The sequence below is a fragment of the Orbicella faveolata genome, unplaced genomic scaffold (assembly GCF_042242905.1).
Source record: "Orbicella faveolata isolate gen_17 unplaced genomic scaffold, um_ofav_v1 contig_4, whole genome shotgun sequence".
Lineage (NCBI taxonomy): Eukaryota > Metazoa > Cnidaria > Anthozoa > Scleractinia > Merulinidae > Orbicella > Orbicella faveolata.
This window is the reverse complement of record NW_028301569.1, coordinates 1958941-1972439: the sequence shown is the minus strand read 5'-3', so window position 1 is coordinate 1972439 and position 13499 is coordinate 1958941. Positions and strand designations below refer to the sequence as shown.

At 41.5% G+C, this 13499-nt stretch overlaps 1 long non-coding RNA gene and 2 pseudogenes across 1 annotated transcript; all 3 read left to right on the top strand.

The window, feature by feature from the left end:
• The first annotated feature begins 1808 nt into the window (after positions 1 to 1808).
• LOC110055357 (uncharacterized) lies at positions 1809 to 3296 on the top strand (annotated as a pseudogene).
• A 1-nt stretch (position 3297) lies between these two features.
• Positions 3298 to 4339, top strand: LOC149100900 (uncharacterized; annotated as a pseudogene).
• An 8008-nt stretch (positions 4340 to 12347) lies between these two features.
• On the top strand, positions 12348 to 12908 carry LOC149100899 (uncharacterized). The gene is made up of 2 exons (XR_016203070.1): positions 12348 to 12457; positions 12534 to 12908. It is a non-coding gene; the product is annotated as an uncharacterized LOC149100899 (long non-coding RNA).
• Positions 12909 to 13499: the final 591 nt, after the last annotated feature.

The window sequence follows — 13499 nt, the reverse complement described above, 5'->3', positions numbered from 1 at the left end:
AAAGATCAAGAAAGCCAAATCGAAATCGCTGTTTACAAGACGAAAACATCAGCTGGCGGATTTATTAGAAGATGGAATAGCGAGTAACCGTGAAATAAGAGCTGCGAGGAAAAAACTTGACGAAGCCCAAGAGAATGTTGTTGAAGATTTGACATCGTTGCCTGTGTTGTATTCGGAAGCTAGAGATCGGCATGCTGTTGAGAAGACAAGCTGCGAACTTGATGAAATCGAGAAAGAATTTGGTAATGCCCAAGAAAGTGTACAAGAATATTTGGACGCCAATAAGGATGAATTATTGAGTCAAGCGTCGGGATTTTCCGGGAAATTACGAAGTTTGCATTCATAAGAAACGAAACCTGGCCAGCGCGTGACCGAGTTCGAGGAGCGATTACGCGAAAAAGAAGAATCTGTCAAGCGTGCGCAAAAGAAAATGGAGGAAGAATATGCCAGTTGTCAAAAAAAATGGAAGCCGAAGTTAGAGAGGCGAAGGAGGAATTAGCCCGTGCAAAAGGAGATTGCAAAGAAAAATATTCGAAGCTCGAGGGTGCCATAGACGAGGAGCTTGAAAGGGATGTTAAACCAGAAGAGGAGGAGAAGACTGTAGAAGAATCACCGAAACATGAGCTCGGGAAAGACATGCGGAAACAATTGACAAGGATTTCGATTCCGGTATTTAGTGGAGACAAGCGGTCGTATGGAAGCTGGTAGGCAGCATTTATGGCTTGTGTTGACAAAGCGCCAGCCACTGCATAGTATAAATTGTTGCAGTTGAAGAAGTATTTGTCTGGAGAAGCGTTGGCAGCAGTGGAGTACTTAGGACATTCGACTGAGGCCTATAAAGCGGCCAAGAGTAGATTGGAGGGAAAATTCGGTGGTCAACGCCGTCAGATAGATTTGCACTTAGAGGAATTGGACCAGTTCCGACCGATTCGTCCTGGAAACGCCAAGGATCTAGACAGGTGTGCAGACTTAACGCACGTGATCGTCGTAAGTCTGAAAGAGGCTGGATGAAAAGAGAAACTTAGCAATGGATCCTTATACATGAAGGTACAAAAGAAAATGACCAGTACTATGCTTGCTAATTACAACAGATGGGTGTTTGAGCAGAAAAAAGTGGAATGTGTTGCGACACTTCGTGGGTGGATCATTCAAGAAGCTGAATTCCAGACTGTTGCGGCAGAGACACTATGTGGGCTGATAGGAAAACGAAGAGATAGCTCATACACATTCTTAGGTCGGACAAGTGGTCCATGAAAGCCTGTAAGCACAAATTGCCCACTTTGTAAGAGAGATCATCCAGTGTGGAGCTGCCCAGAGTTTAAGAAATTGATATGCAAAGTCGTTGGCAAAAGGCTAAACAGCTAAGACTGTGTTATCATTACCTCGGACGAAATCACAAGGAAGGGCGATGTGCTCAAAACTGTCGGTGTGGTATTGATGACTGTCGGAAAACGCATAATCGGGCACTGCATGGAGATGAGTTTGTAAATGGTGGAAGAGCTAGCGAGTCACAAGTGATAGAGCCAGGGAGGATCCTACCCTTGGACATGGGAGCTAGTGAAAACAATGCACACAGTTATGGCACGGAGGGGGAGCGAAGCACCCGTCCTGAACACTCCTTAACAACAACCATGGCAACCACAAAAGCTCCAGAGCCAGCAAAGTATCTTACTTTGCGTACAGTACCGGTGGTGGTGAAGAATGGGGAGCGAAGAATGATTGTAAATGCCTTACTAGATGACGGAAGAACAAAGACCTACATAAATGGTGATGTGCCTGCTGAGCTAGGGTTGGAAGGAAGCTCCTAACGAATCAAAGTTAATGTGTTAAATGGCGAGGAAGATTCCTTTGAAACCATGCCAGTGGAATTTGACCTGCAGAGCATTGATGGCAAGACTCGTGCAAGAATTTCAGCATTTACGGCAACACGGGTGACTGGGAACATGAGACCAGTTAACTGGAAAGAGTAATCGGGAAAGTTGAAGCACCTGGAAGGTGTTAACTTTCCAAATCTTGGTCCTCGCCCAATCATCGACATGTTGATTGGCGTAGACTATGCCGAATTGCACTTTTCCATTATAGATGTTCGTGGTCGACCTGCGGAGCCAGTGGCTCGACTGACGCCTTTAGGCTGGACGTGTATTGGTTCACCTAAGCTGACAGAGGACAGGGTGCAGCAAACAAATTTTAACATGGCCTATTTCGTTCACCAACAAGAGGAAGAATTGAGCTCTGTATTGTAGAGGTTTTGGGAGATCGACTCATCTGGGTCAATTACAGAAAGAGAACTGCTGAAAAAAGAGGAAGTGTCGGCGATAAAAGTATTTGAGAGCTCAGTGCAGTTCAAAGAGGAGAGATATGAAGTAGAGATGCTATGGAAACCAAACGCACCCGAGTTACCAAACAACTATGAGATGGCAGTGAGCCGGTTGATCAGCACTGAAAAGAGACTTCTTAAGGATACTCGGCTAGCGGAGTCTTATTCAGAAGTCATCAGCAAGCGCACACAGAAGGGCTACATTTCTAAAGTGACACCCTTTAAGACAGAGGAGAAGGCCTGGTATCTTCCACACTTTGCAATTATAAGACGTGAAAAGACAGCTACGAAGACTAGGGTGGTTTTTGATGCCTCTGCAAAATTTGATGGACTGTTATTGAATGACGTCATCTGCCAAAGACCAAAACTCCAAAGGGATACCTTTCATGTACTGCTCCGTTTTCGACGTTTTCCAGTAGCCCTAGTATGTGACATTGCAGAGATGTATCTTAGAATTGGGATATCATGCTCAGGTAGACCATTCCATCGTTTCTTGTGGAGGCACGTAGATTAGTCAAGACCTCCAGATGTTCATCAGTTCAATAGCCTTGTCTTTGGAGTTAATTTGTGCCCATTTCAGGCACAATTTGCTTCTCAGAAGCATGCAAGGCAAAACCAAGAGCACTACCCGAGAGCGACCGAGACAATGTTGGAGTCTACATACATGGATGACGGGATGGACTCTTCCCCTAGCGAAGAGAAGTGTGTAAAACTTTACGAGGAACTATCAGCGCTGTGGGGTTCCGCAGGTATGCATGTCAGAAAGTGGCTTTCGAACTCAGAACAAGTAGTTAAGAGGATACCTGAAGAAGACAGGGTTTTAGAAGTGGACTTAGACAAAGGAAATTTGCTGTCAATGAAAACGCTTGGTGTGTTGTGGTTGGCTAAAGATGTTTTGACTTACAGAGCGAATCCACGAGATGAGAAGTTTCGGTTGACCAAGCGAAATCTCCTGCGTAAGATAGCCATGCTAATTTGACGCTATGAGGTTTCTGGCGCCATACTTGATCCGGGCAAAGATTCTACTGCAAGAGACATGGACCTCAGGATTACATTAGGATCACCCACTAGATCTGAGCCAAGCTAGACAGGCCTAGAAGTGGTTTGAAGAGCTCAGAGAGTTGTCAGACATGCAGGTCCCTCGTTGCCTGCAGTTGAACTCACATTTTGAAGCAGTTACCTTGAACACTTTCACAGATGCATCAGGGGATGCGTATGGTGCAGTAACTCACGTTAATTACCGGTACAAGGGTGGTACAGCCTAGTGGCCTCCAAGTCACGAGTGACACCACTATCAGCTACAAGGAGTCCAAGACTCCAGCTTATGGGAGCTGTTTTGGGATTAAGATTGGCCCTGTTTATAGCCAAGGTCCTTAAGATTGACCGGATCCTACTCACATTCTGGAGTGACAGTATGAATGTAATGTGGTGGATTCGAAGACCCAGCCGAAATTTGAGACCGTTCACAGCAAATCGACTAGGAGAAATACATGATTCAAGCAGTCCTTCTCAGTGGCGTCATGTTAGCACACACCAGAATCCTGCTGACCTGCCAAACAGAGGAATGTCTGTGACTGAGGTAAAAGGAAGCGAGATGTGGTGGAAGGGTCCGAAGTTCCTGAGCATGGAAGAGGACACATGGCCAGAAACAGAGATTGATGTAACTCCTGAAGCAACACTAGAAGTCCGCAAGAAAGTGAGGGCAACATTTGATGTGCCAGGCACAGAATCAGTACTATTCGCGCTTACTCCGCAAACGACTTCGCGTTTACATCCCAGCAGATAAACAAGAGAGTTAGGGCATGGATACATCGTTTCGTGAAGAACCGTGGAACGCCGTCAGAGGAGAGGAGTTCTGGAGAACTTAGCAGTCGGGATCTCAGATGCAGAGACTGACATCATCAAAGAGGCACAACACGAAGCCTTTCAAGAAGAATACAAGGCGCTGTTCAATTTCAAGTCTCTTCCGCAAAACAGCAAGTTGCTAAGTTTGAACCCCATCCTAGATGAAGATGGTCTGCTTCGATCAGATGGGAGACTACGCTATCTGCTACGTGCCTTTCGATGCTAGATATCCAGTCATTCCACCAAGGAAGAGTGGGGTGACCAGACTAATTGTGAAGTGCTATCATGAAAGAAGTAACCATGCAGTATGAACCAATCATACATTGTGCTTGCTGTCAGGCAGATTCTGGATCATGGTAGATAGAGACGAGATTCGTGATTGGGAATAAGAGTGCTGTGATTGTCGGAAGAGAAAGGCGAAGGCTGCTAAACAGATAATGGCCCCCCTACCGAAGATTTCACTAAAACTGCGTTTACGAGCAATCGCCCGAACAGCGGTTGACTTTCGCTTGACCATTTGTAACTGTTCAGGGGAGGGGAAAGAAGAGAGCTAAACGATACCTTTGTTTCTTTGCATGCCAAACATGGAGGGTTATTCACCTAGAGATGACCTATGGACTGGACACAGATTCCTTTCTGAACCCGTTTTATCACATTGCCAATCGGAGAGGGCTGCCAGAAGAGATGATTTCTGATAGCGGAACTAATTTTGTAGGCACGCAAAGAGAGCTGAGGGAGCTCGTCGAACAACTGGATCGGGACAAGATTGGAAAATCAGCTGCCAACAAGGGAATCAAGTGGAGTTTTAACCCACTATGGGCACCTCACTTTGGTGGGATGAGTGAGACAATGATCACGTCAGCGAAGACAGTAACCTATGCGATATTGGGAACTGCAGATGTGACCAATGGAGAGCTGATGGCAGCATTTACGGGTGTAGAGGCAGTGATAAACTCCAGGCCTTTAACGTATCAGTCAACTAATCCCTCAGATAACACACCCATCAACCGAAATCATTTCCTGATTGGACTAGTAGGAAGCCAGTTCGCTCCTAGATCAGTTGATAGTGGCCAGTTCAGTTCCAAGAAGCGGTGGAGACAGGTGCAAGAACTTGTGCGACATTTTTGGCACCGGTTACTGCGAAAGTGCCTACCAACTTTGAATTGTAGGTCCAAGTGGCAGAAGGAACAGAAAGACGTCCAAGTTAATGATGTAGTCTTGGTAGTGGCACCGGGTACACCGCGTGGGCAGTGGCCGCTCGGAAGGGTCCTAACAGTCTTTCCAGGAAAGGACAAGCACGTAACAGCTTTTAAAAATCAGAGTTGGCCGCAAGGAATATTAAAACCGATCACCAGAATTTGCCCATTAAAACTCCTTTAAGAAGATGACGCAGAAGAAAAGGGCAACAACAAACTCTAAGAGAACTAGAACTACAGTCAACTTTATTGATTGGTATTGATAGGTCGATGAGTCACTGGCTCATCGAGAAGGGTGAGTATGATGTGAAGGACATTGTATTATGGTGTAATTCGAAGTGCAAATGCTTGGGTCATGTAACTATGCTTAGTGGATGTTTTTCTTTTGCGACCACGAGATGTTTCACTAGTTTAGGATCGAAAATTCGTCGAAATTGATGTTTAGTTAAAATTCGAATAACTGGTTTAACTTGAAACCAATCGTTGTTAAAACGCGATATTTTCTTATCAGTGGGACGCGAAAATGGTCAGCTATTTGCCGTGCTTCTTATTCAGACATTTGTTTTAAAAGATTCCACATGTGATGGTGTTCGACTTGCAAAGTACATTCCTACATTGGAAGAATACCCTGCTGGACGTGATGATCCAATCGAAGGTTATTTTCATCTTGGGATGGTGTATACGGAGATTTTGTTATTTCTTATATTCAGTCATGGCATGAACTTAAGCCTTAGACAGTTAAAGAGGAGTTTAAAACTTAAACGACACGGACGAAGAAGAAACGTCAGCGATTTAAGGGAGGTTGTTCAAACTGTAGAAGGAGAACTTTGAGAAAGCGGTAGTAACGTGGGATACAGGCAAATGACGCAACGATTAGTCAATGACCACCACCTTGTTGTTGGCAAAGAAACCGCTCGGGAGATATTAAAGATCCTTGATCCTGAACGGGTTGAGTTAAGAGCAAGGCACAGGCTAAAAAGGAGGCAATACATAACCAAGGGGCCCAACCGTCTGTGGAACATTGATGGTTATATCCATGGAGCCATCGATGGATTTAGCAGGAGAATATCATGGCTTCACGTTGATACACCAACAATGATCCTACTGTTGTTTTTCTGTACTTCGATGACTGTGCGGCAACTTGGAGAAGCTGCAAGGGTTATTAGAGCTGACTGCGGAACTGAGATTGGATATATCCCAGTGGTTTAAAGGTTTATTAAGCGAGATGGTGGAGATGATTGGGTAGGGGATGATGGTTTTATCTATGGAAAATCAGTTTCTAACTAACGAATCGAAGCGTGGTGGAGTATACTAGAGAAAGACTGATGGATCGATTTTTTCAGAAATATGAGGAGCTGCGGCCTTTATTATGACGATGACTGTATTGAGGTAGAACGTCTCGAGTTTTGTGTCATACCTATATTGCGTGATGAACTTCATCGCGCAGCAAGACTGTAAAATCTTCATCGAATTCGACCTTCAACAAACATGGAATCTCCGTCTTGAAGGCCCGATGTGCTGTTCTTTCTCCCGGAAATGTCGGGTAGAAGGAAATATACGGTGTATGTTGACTTGGACGAACTGGAACTTGCAGAGGAGAAATGCTGCTATCGACCTCTGCAAAGTGGTTGCTTAGATGAATTTACATAGTTGGCAGAAATCATAATGAGGGAAAAAGTTTACAATTTCCTCGCACACCTGAAGAGGCAACAACTTTGCTTGTCACCTTACTTGAGGAAATAGACAAAATCTAAGAGATCTGGGGCATGCGTCTTGAGACATCAGTTTGAACTTCAAACCCCTTTGACTCTTCTATTTTTTTCTAATTTCAAAGCTTTAGGGCTTGAGAAAACCAGTGAAGTTATTTCGCAGTTTATTACTTTTCTGGGGTGATTACTCCCCCCCCCTACCCGCCCACCGAAAAAAAAGAACTCCTCGATTAAAATAAGTCATTCTTTTGTTGAAATAATTTAATACAATCCATTTGCAACATTTGTTAACATGTAGCAGTCAAGAAATCGATTACATCTACTGTTACGGTCGTTTTCACTGCTACGCGACCTCCGAAAATAAAAATGCCCTGAAAATAGACTTCCGACGATTTCCGTCAATCTAACGCCATCCACACCTTCTGACGAATTTGGCGCGATGTTCTACTTTTCAAACGCTAACGGTTAGCCTGTGTCACTTTTGACCAATTAAATTCGTGAGCGGTTGTGAGGGGACTTTGATTGACGGAAATTGTCGGAACTCTATTTTTAAGGGTTTTGATTTTCGGGGAACAGTCAAAACAACGGTAGCTATGCACTATAATTGTTTTTCCAACAAATAAAATTGAAACGCAACAAATACAATTCATGTACATCATTTGTTAAAATATAACAGTCAAGAAATTGATTGCGTATACTCATTTAAACTGTAACAAAAACATGACACTAAATGTTCACTCTTCTCTTTCCTTGGACACTATTCCTCTTCTAACAAAACAATGTGGGACTCACAGGGTAAAGGTTTACTCCTATATGGGCTGTCTTTGTTTTTTAATAAAGAAAATTGAATCTGTTTTACAAAAATAAGTGAAACGCTATTAAATGCTTTTAAATTATGTGAAATGACCATGCTTGGCTGTCCTTCATGATATTAGTAAACTCTTCAGCAAGAGCCGGGATAGATTCGTAAGACGAATGAAGCTCCAGAATGGGAACACATTTACGAACCACAGGGTGTCGATTGAGCCCTTCCAATAAACAGAAACAAGTTCTTATCGAGTCACATATTCTCTCCTTGTGCAAAAGCGTAGAAACATAGAAAGCTCCTTCCATTCTAGGGACTTTGACGTTCAGCATCGGTTGATGCTTTCCTTGAAACAGTTCAATTATCTTCCTCGATGTTGGTCGTGTACTTTCGTACCGTTGATCAAGTCCCTCGGTTATTTAAAAGCTGTGATTACACCCTTCCGCAATGTTTTCATTCCTCACAGCACTGATCACTAAGCGTTCAGTGGACTTCCGAAAAAAGTCGAGAAAAAAGTCAGGAAAAAAATCGGGAAAAGTGTGGAGAAAAAAGTCGAAAAGAAAGTCAGCCAAAAAAGTCGAGAAAATAGTCAGAAAAAAGTCGACAAAACAGTCGGGGAAAAAAGTCGCGGAAAAAAGTCAAGAAATAAATCGGGGAAAAAGTCGAGAAAAAAGTCAGGAAAAATTGAGTACGATGGAAAGAAGTCGGGAAAAAAGACATAACGCGGAGACAATTTCAGCTCAGATTTTAAACTGGCAGTGTAATTTAATGGCACTTTTTATGGGCTCCGTACGCCAGAGCTATACATAGGACCCTGCACTATTTGAGATTGTCTCACTAGTTAACCGCGCGACCATGGGCCGAGGGCCGTTGATGTTCTACCCGTTTATTATTTTTTTTACGGCGCTGCCACGGGCCGAGCGTGGTTCATGGTCTACTTGGGGATTTTTTTTTGTTTTGTCGGTGACAAGAAGCAGATCTCCTCTCGGTTAAATTTCGAATCACGCAACTTATGACTTTTGTTCGCAAAAAGCTCTTAAAACATTACTGTATTGAAAATTTTATAAATATTCTACTCTTTTTTTAGTGAAGAATATACTGCCTTTTTGTGTTATTGAAGTGCTTGATTTGAAGCTAGTATTGAATACATACAAAGTATTAAAGTCATTCATGGAATAAGTCGCCGTTGCAACTTTGTCTTGGAGAGCGTGTTAATTAAAATCGTGCTTGTTTTAAACTTTTATTTCGCCAGGAACGATAAACATTTATCCAACTGTAATTTCCCGAGTACTTTTCCTATTTTTAGACAAGAGAAGTAGTGTCGTGCTGTTTTATTGAAGCGAGTTCGGAGACCGGAAGTAGAATTAAATAGTTGCCAGCCAAGGAAAGAACGTATCAGAACGTACAAGAATTACGTCATGGGTAGGAAAATAACCACCATACTTTTACAATTTCCAGTAGCCCAAGAGAATTGTGAGCTACAAAGCGAAAATCCACATTTCTTGTGCGATTTTGCCGAAAAATGCAGTTTCAAGTATAACAGCTTTTCCTAGCTAAAACTGCGTTTCTGCTGCAATTTGGAGGTATGAAGTGGATATCGTCAGTTTGTTTCCCTCTCGGTCAAATGTGAAGTTTTAGGTATTTACCACTAAAAATTGCCTTTGGTGGTTTAAAATGGAAATCGTTATTTTGCTTGCGTTTTCTCTCAAATCTGCAGCTGTACGAAGCTAAAACTGTGTATTACAGACATTCTCCTACGATTTCGCTTAAATCTGCAGTTTCCAGTCTTAGCAGCTAAGAGAGTGTGTGCATTGTCACACACTAAAAAATAAAATCAAAAACCATTCAGTGGAAAACGACACGAAATTCTGATAGTACAGAGGATAAATAAAGACGACAGTTCTTTAAGTTTAAATTAAGATACTCTGCGCAAAATTATAAAACGTCGTATGGAGCCGCCATGTTGGAGGACCTCCTCAGTCCTTTAATACGGTGCCCGAAAAATAGTGTTAACATCTGGAACTTACTTTGGCTAACTAGACAACTGACAACACAAGCACTTTTCCTAATACTTTCACTCATAAAATGGCTAGAAACCACGCCATAAATGTATATTTTTCGACAAACGCAATCTTAGTTTCATATTACAGAGCGTGATATCTTCGAAATTCAAAATACGCTTGTTTCCAAAGGAAGGACGCTTTTAAGCTAGAAAAATGTAAACAGATATACATTTATTAGAATGTACTTTTTATGCCTGATAAAGGTAAAACCTTCAGGGGCTCTTTAGTTTTGGATTTGAAAATTTGATGACGTCACGTGAGCACACTCTATTCGGAGGCATGAAGCAAAAATCCACATTTCTCGTGCGATTACGCTAAAATTTGTAATTTTCAGTCTGAACAGCTTCCAGTAGCTAAAACTGTGTTTGTGAGAAAATTGTAGGATTTAAGACGAAAATCGTCATTTAATATCCATTTTCGCTTAAATGTAGAGTTTCCAGTGTTTACAGTGTTTAATAGTTAAAACTCTACCACAATTTGAGGGTTTGGAACGAAAAGCATCATTTTAGGTCGCTTTTCCCTCAACGTTGCAGTTTTAGGTCTTTACAACTTTAAGTAGAAAATCACCTGGTAAAAAGCAAAACTTGATATTTGTCCTGCAATTATGCTCAACAAGGTGCAGTTTCCGGTCTAAAGACATTTTAGTATCTAAAACAACGTTTCTAAAAAAATTTCGAGGTTTAAAGCAAAAATCGTCATTTTACGTCCATACGCTCAAATGTGAAGTTTCAAGTATTTACAGCTTCAAGTAGCTAGAACTGTGGTAAGAGCCTACTGGAAAGCATCAAGCGAAAATTAACATTTCTCGTGCGATCTCGCTTAAATGTGTAGTTTTAAATCTTAAAAGTTTTGTAAGTTTCTGAAGGAATTTGGAGGCATTAAGTAAAAATCGTCAATTTACGTCTGTTTTCTCTTAAATCTGCAGTTTCAAGAATTTCCATCCTCGAGCAGAGACAATTAATGTGTTTTTGAGGGAACTGCGTTCCTAGAACATTTGGAGCTTTAAATCACAAATCGTCACTTTACGTCGGTCTTGGCTCAAATGTAAAGTTTCCAGTATTTGGTACTTTTGATAGCTAACATTGCGTTTTAAAGGCAACTTGAATGCATGGAGTTAGAATCAACATTCCTTGTGCCATGATGGTTGAGATAAGCAGTTTCCAGTCGAAATAGCATGTAATAGGTAAAACTGCATTTCTAAGAGCAATTCGAGGTTGAAATCGGAAATCGTCATTTTACGTCGTTTTTCGCCCAAAAGTAAAGTTTCCAGTATTTAGAGCTTTAGGTAGGTACCACTGTCCTTTAGAAAAAGTGGGAAGCATAAAGGAAAAATTAAGAATTATCGTGCCACATTACCTATAAATTTCGAGTTTCCAGTCTAAACAGCTTGTAGGAACTAAAACATCGTTTCATAGCATGTATCGAGGTTTAAGAGGCCCTGCGCCTAAGAAACGATCGATGATTTCAGGCTAAAAAATAAAATCGGCCGATTTTTATCTCCCAAGTATAGGTTACCGAATACTATTTTAAAATGAATTTCTTTTGTTTCAGTTTCGCTTTAAACCAAAAATATCGAGCCGCAAACTTTTTCCGTCTGATAGCAGCAAAATCAGGCCGAAAATAAGGCCCCGCTAAAAACTGTTCGGAAATTACTATCGCAACGCAAAATAATGAGAAAACTACACAGTGTTGAAGAAAAAGGCCTTTTAATGCAATATCATTCGATAAACATCAAAAAACTGCCGAAGCGATTAAAAAATAAAGTTTCAAATATTGCATACTAAATTAGATGGAACGTTGGAGCTGATTTTAAAATAATTATTTCTCAAAAGTTCAACGCTTTTGAAAGCAGTCACAGTGATAAATCAGACATTGGAGGGATATACATCACGTTTCTGAAAAAACATTTTTCGGCCAAAGTATATTGACCTTGTACAAAGCGTTCAAAGTTACCGTTTTTACCATTATCCTGCTACTTCGGCGAAACACTCCTCTTTTGCCAATACGGCCGTGGATAGCGTGTTAAACGCCACTTTAAACCTTGCTAGGCATTCAAAGACCATCCTGAGTAGAAGGACGTAGAATAGAAAGAGACAGGAAGATGAAAAATACGCAGAAAAAGAAAATAACTGGAAATTACTGTCTGCTAACGAAAGTTGAATCTGGAAAATGTTGTCGCGGAACAGCGGCCATTGACGTCATTTGTCACGTCAAGTCGCAAGAGCGTGGGAAAACGAGTCTGCAATGTCCTTCGGGCGGTCAGCGGCTAGGGTTGCAGTCGTGACCCCATAACTCAGATCACGCTGCGCCCAAAACGGTGTGGCGGTTGGGGAAGTTTTTCTTTTTGAGTGACCATCATTTGTGAAAAATAACATAACATTGCTCCACTAAACGTCTTCTGGCCGGGAAAAATTGTTTTCCTATTTGGGTATTTGTTTGGATTCCGCCGCTGTGTAGACAAAGATGTCAATGGCCGCTGTCACGCGACGACATTTTCCAGATTCAACTTTCGTTAGCAGATGGTAATTTCGAGTTATTTTCTTTTTCTACGTATTTTTCATCTTCCTTTCTCTTTTAATTCTACGTCCTTCTACTTAGGATGGTCTTGGAATGCCTAGCAAGGTTTAAAGTGGCGTTTACCACGCTATCCACGGCCGTATTGGCAAAAGAGGAGTGTTTCGCCGAAGTAGCAGGATAATGGTAAAAACGGTAACTTTGAACGCTTTGTACAAGGTCAATATACTTTGGCCGAAAAATGTTTTTCCAGAAACGTGATGTGTATCCCTCCAATGTCTAATTCATCACTGTGATTGCTTTCAAAAGCGTTGAACTTTTGAGAAATAATTATTTTAAAATCAGCTCCAACGTTCCATCTAATTTAGTATGCAATATTTGAAACTTTATTTTTTAATCGCTTCGGCAGTTTTTTGATGTTTATCGAATGATATTGCATTAAAAGGCCTTTTTCTTCAACACTGTGTAGTTTTCTCATTATTTTGCGTTGCGATAGTAATTTCCGAACAGTTTTTAGCGGGGCCTTATTTTCGGCCTGATTTTGCTGCTATCAGACGGAAAAAGTTTGCAGCTCGATATTTTTGGTTTAAAGCGAAACTGAAACAAAAGAAATTCATTTTAAAATAGTATTCGGTAACCTATACTTGGGAGATAAAAATCGGCCGATTTTATTTTTTAGCCTGTAATCATCGGTCGTTTCTTAGGCGCAGGGCCTCTTAAATAGGATATGGTCATTTATGTTTCCAGTTTACTTTTGGTTTCGTGTATTTTTAGCTTCAGGGAACTGAAACTGTGTTGTAAAGGCAACTGAGAGGCATGGAGTGAAAATCGAGATATCTCGGGCCATTACCCTCAGAGCTTGTAAGAACTAAAACATCGTTTTTGAGAATATTTGGAGGTTAAAATTCGAAATCGTCATTAAAGGTCGATTTTTGCTTTAAAGTTGAAGTTTCAAGTATTTGCAGCTTCAAGAAGCAAAAACTGTGTTTAAGAAACACGTGGGAGGCAAGGGGCAAAAATCGATATTTCTCATGCCATTACGCTCAAATA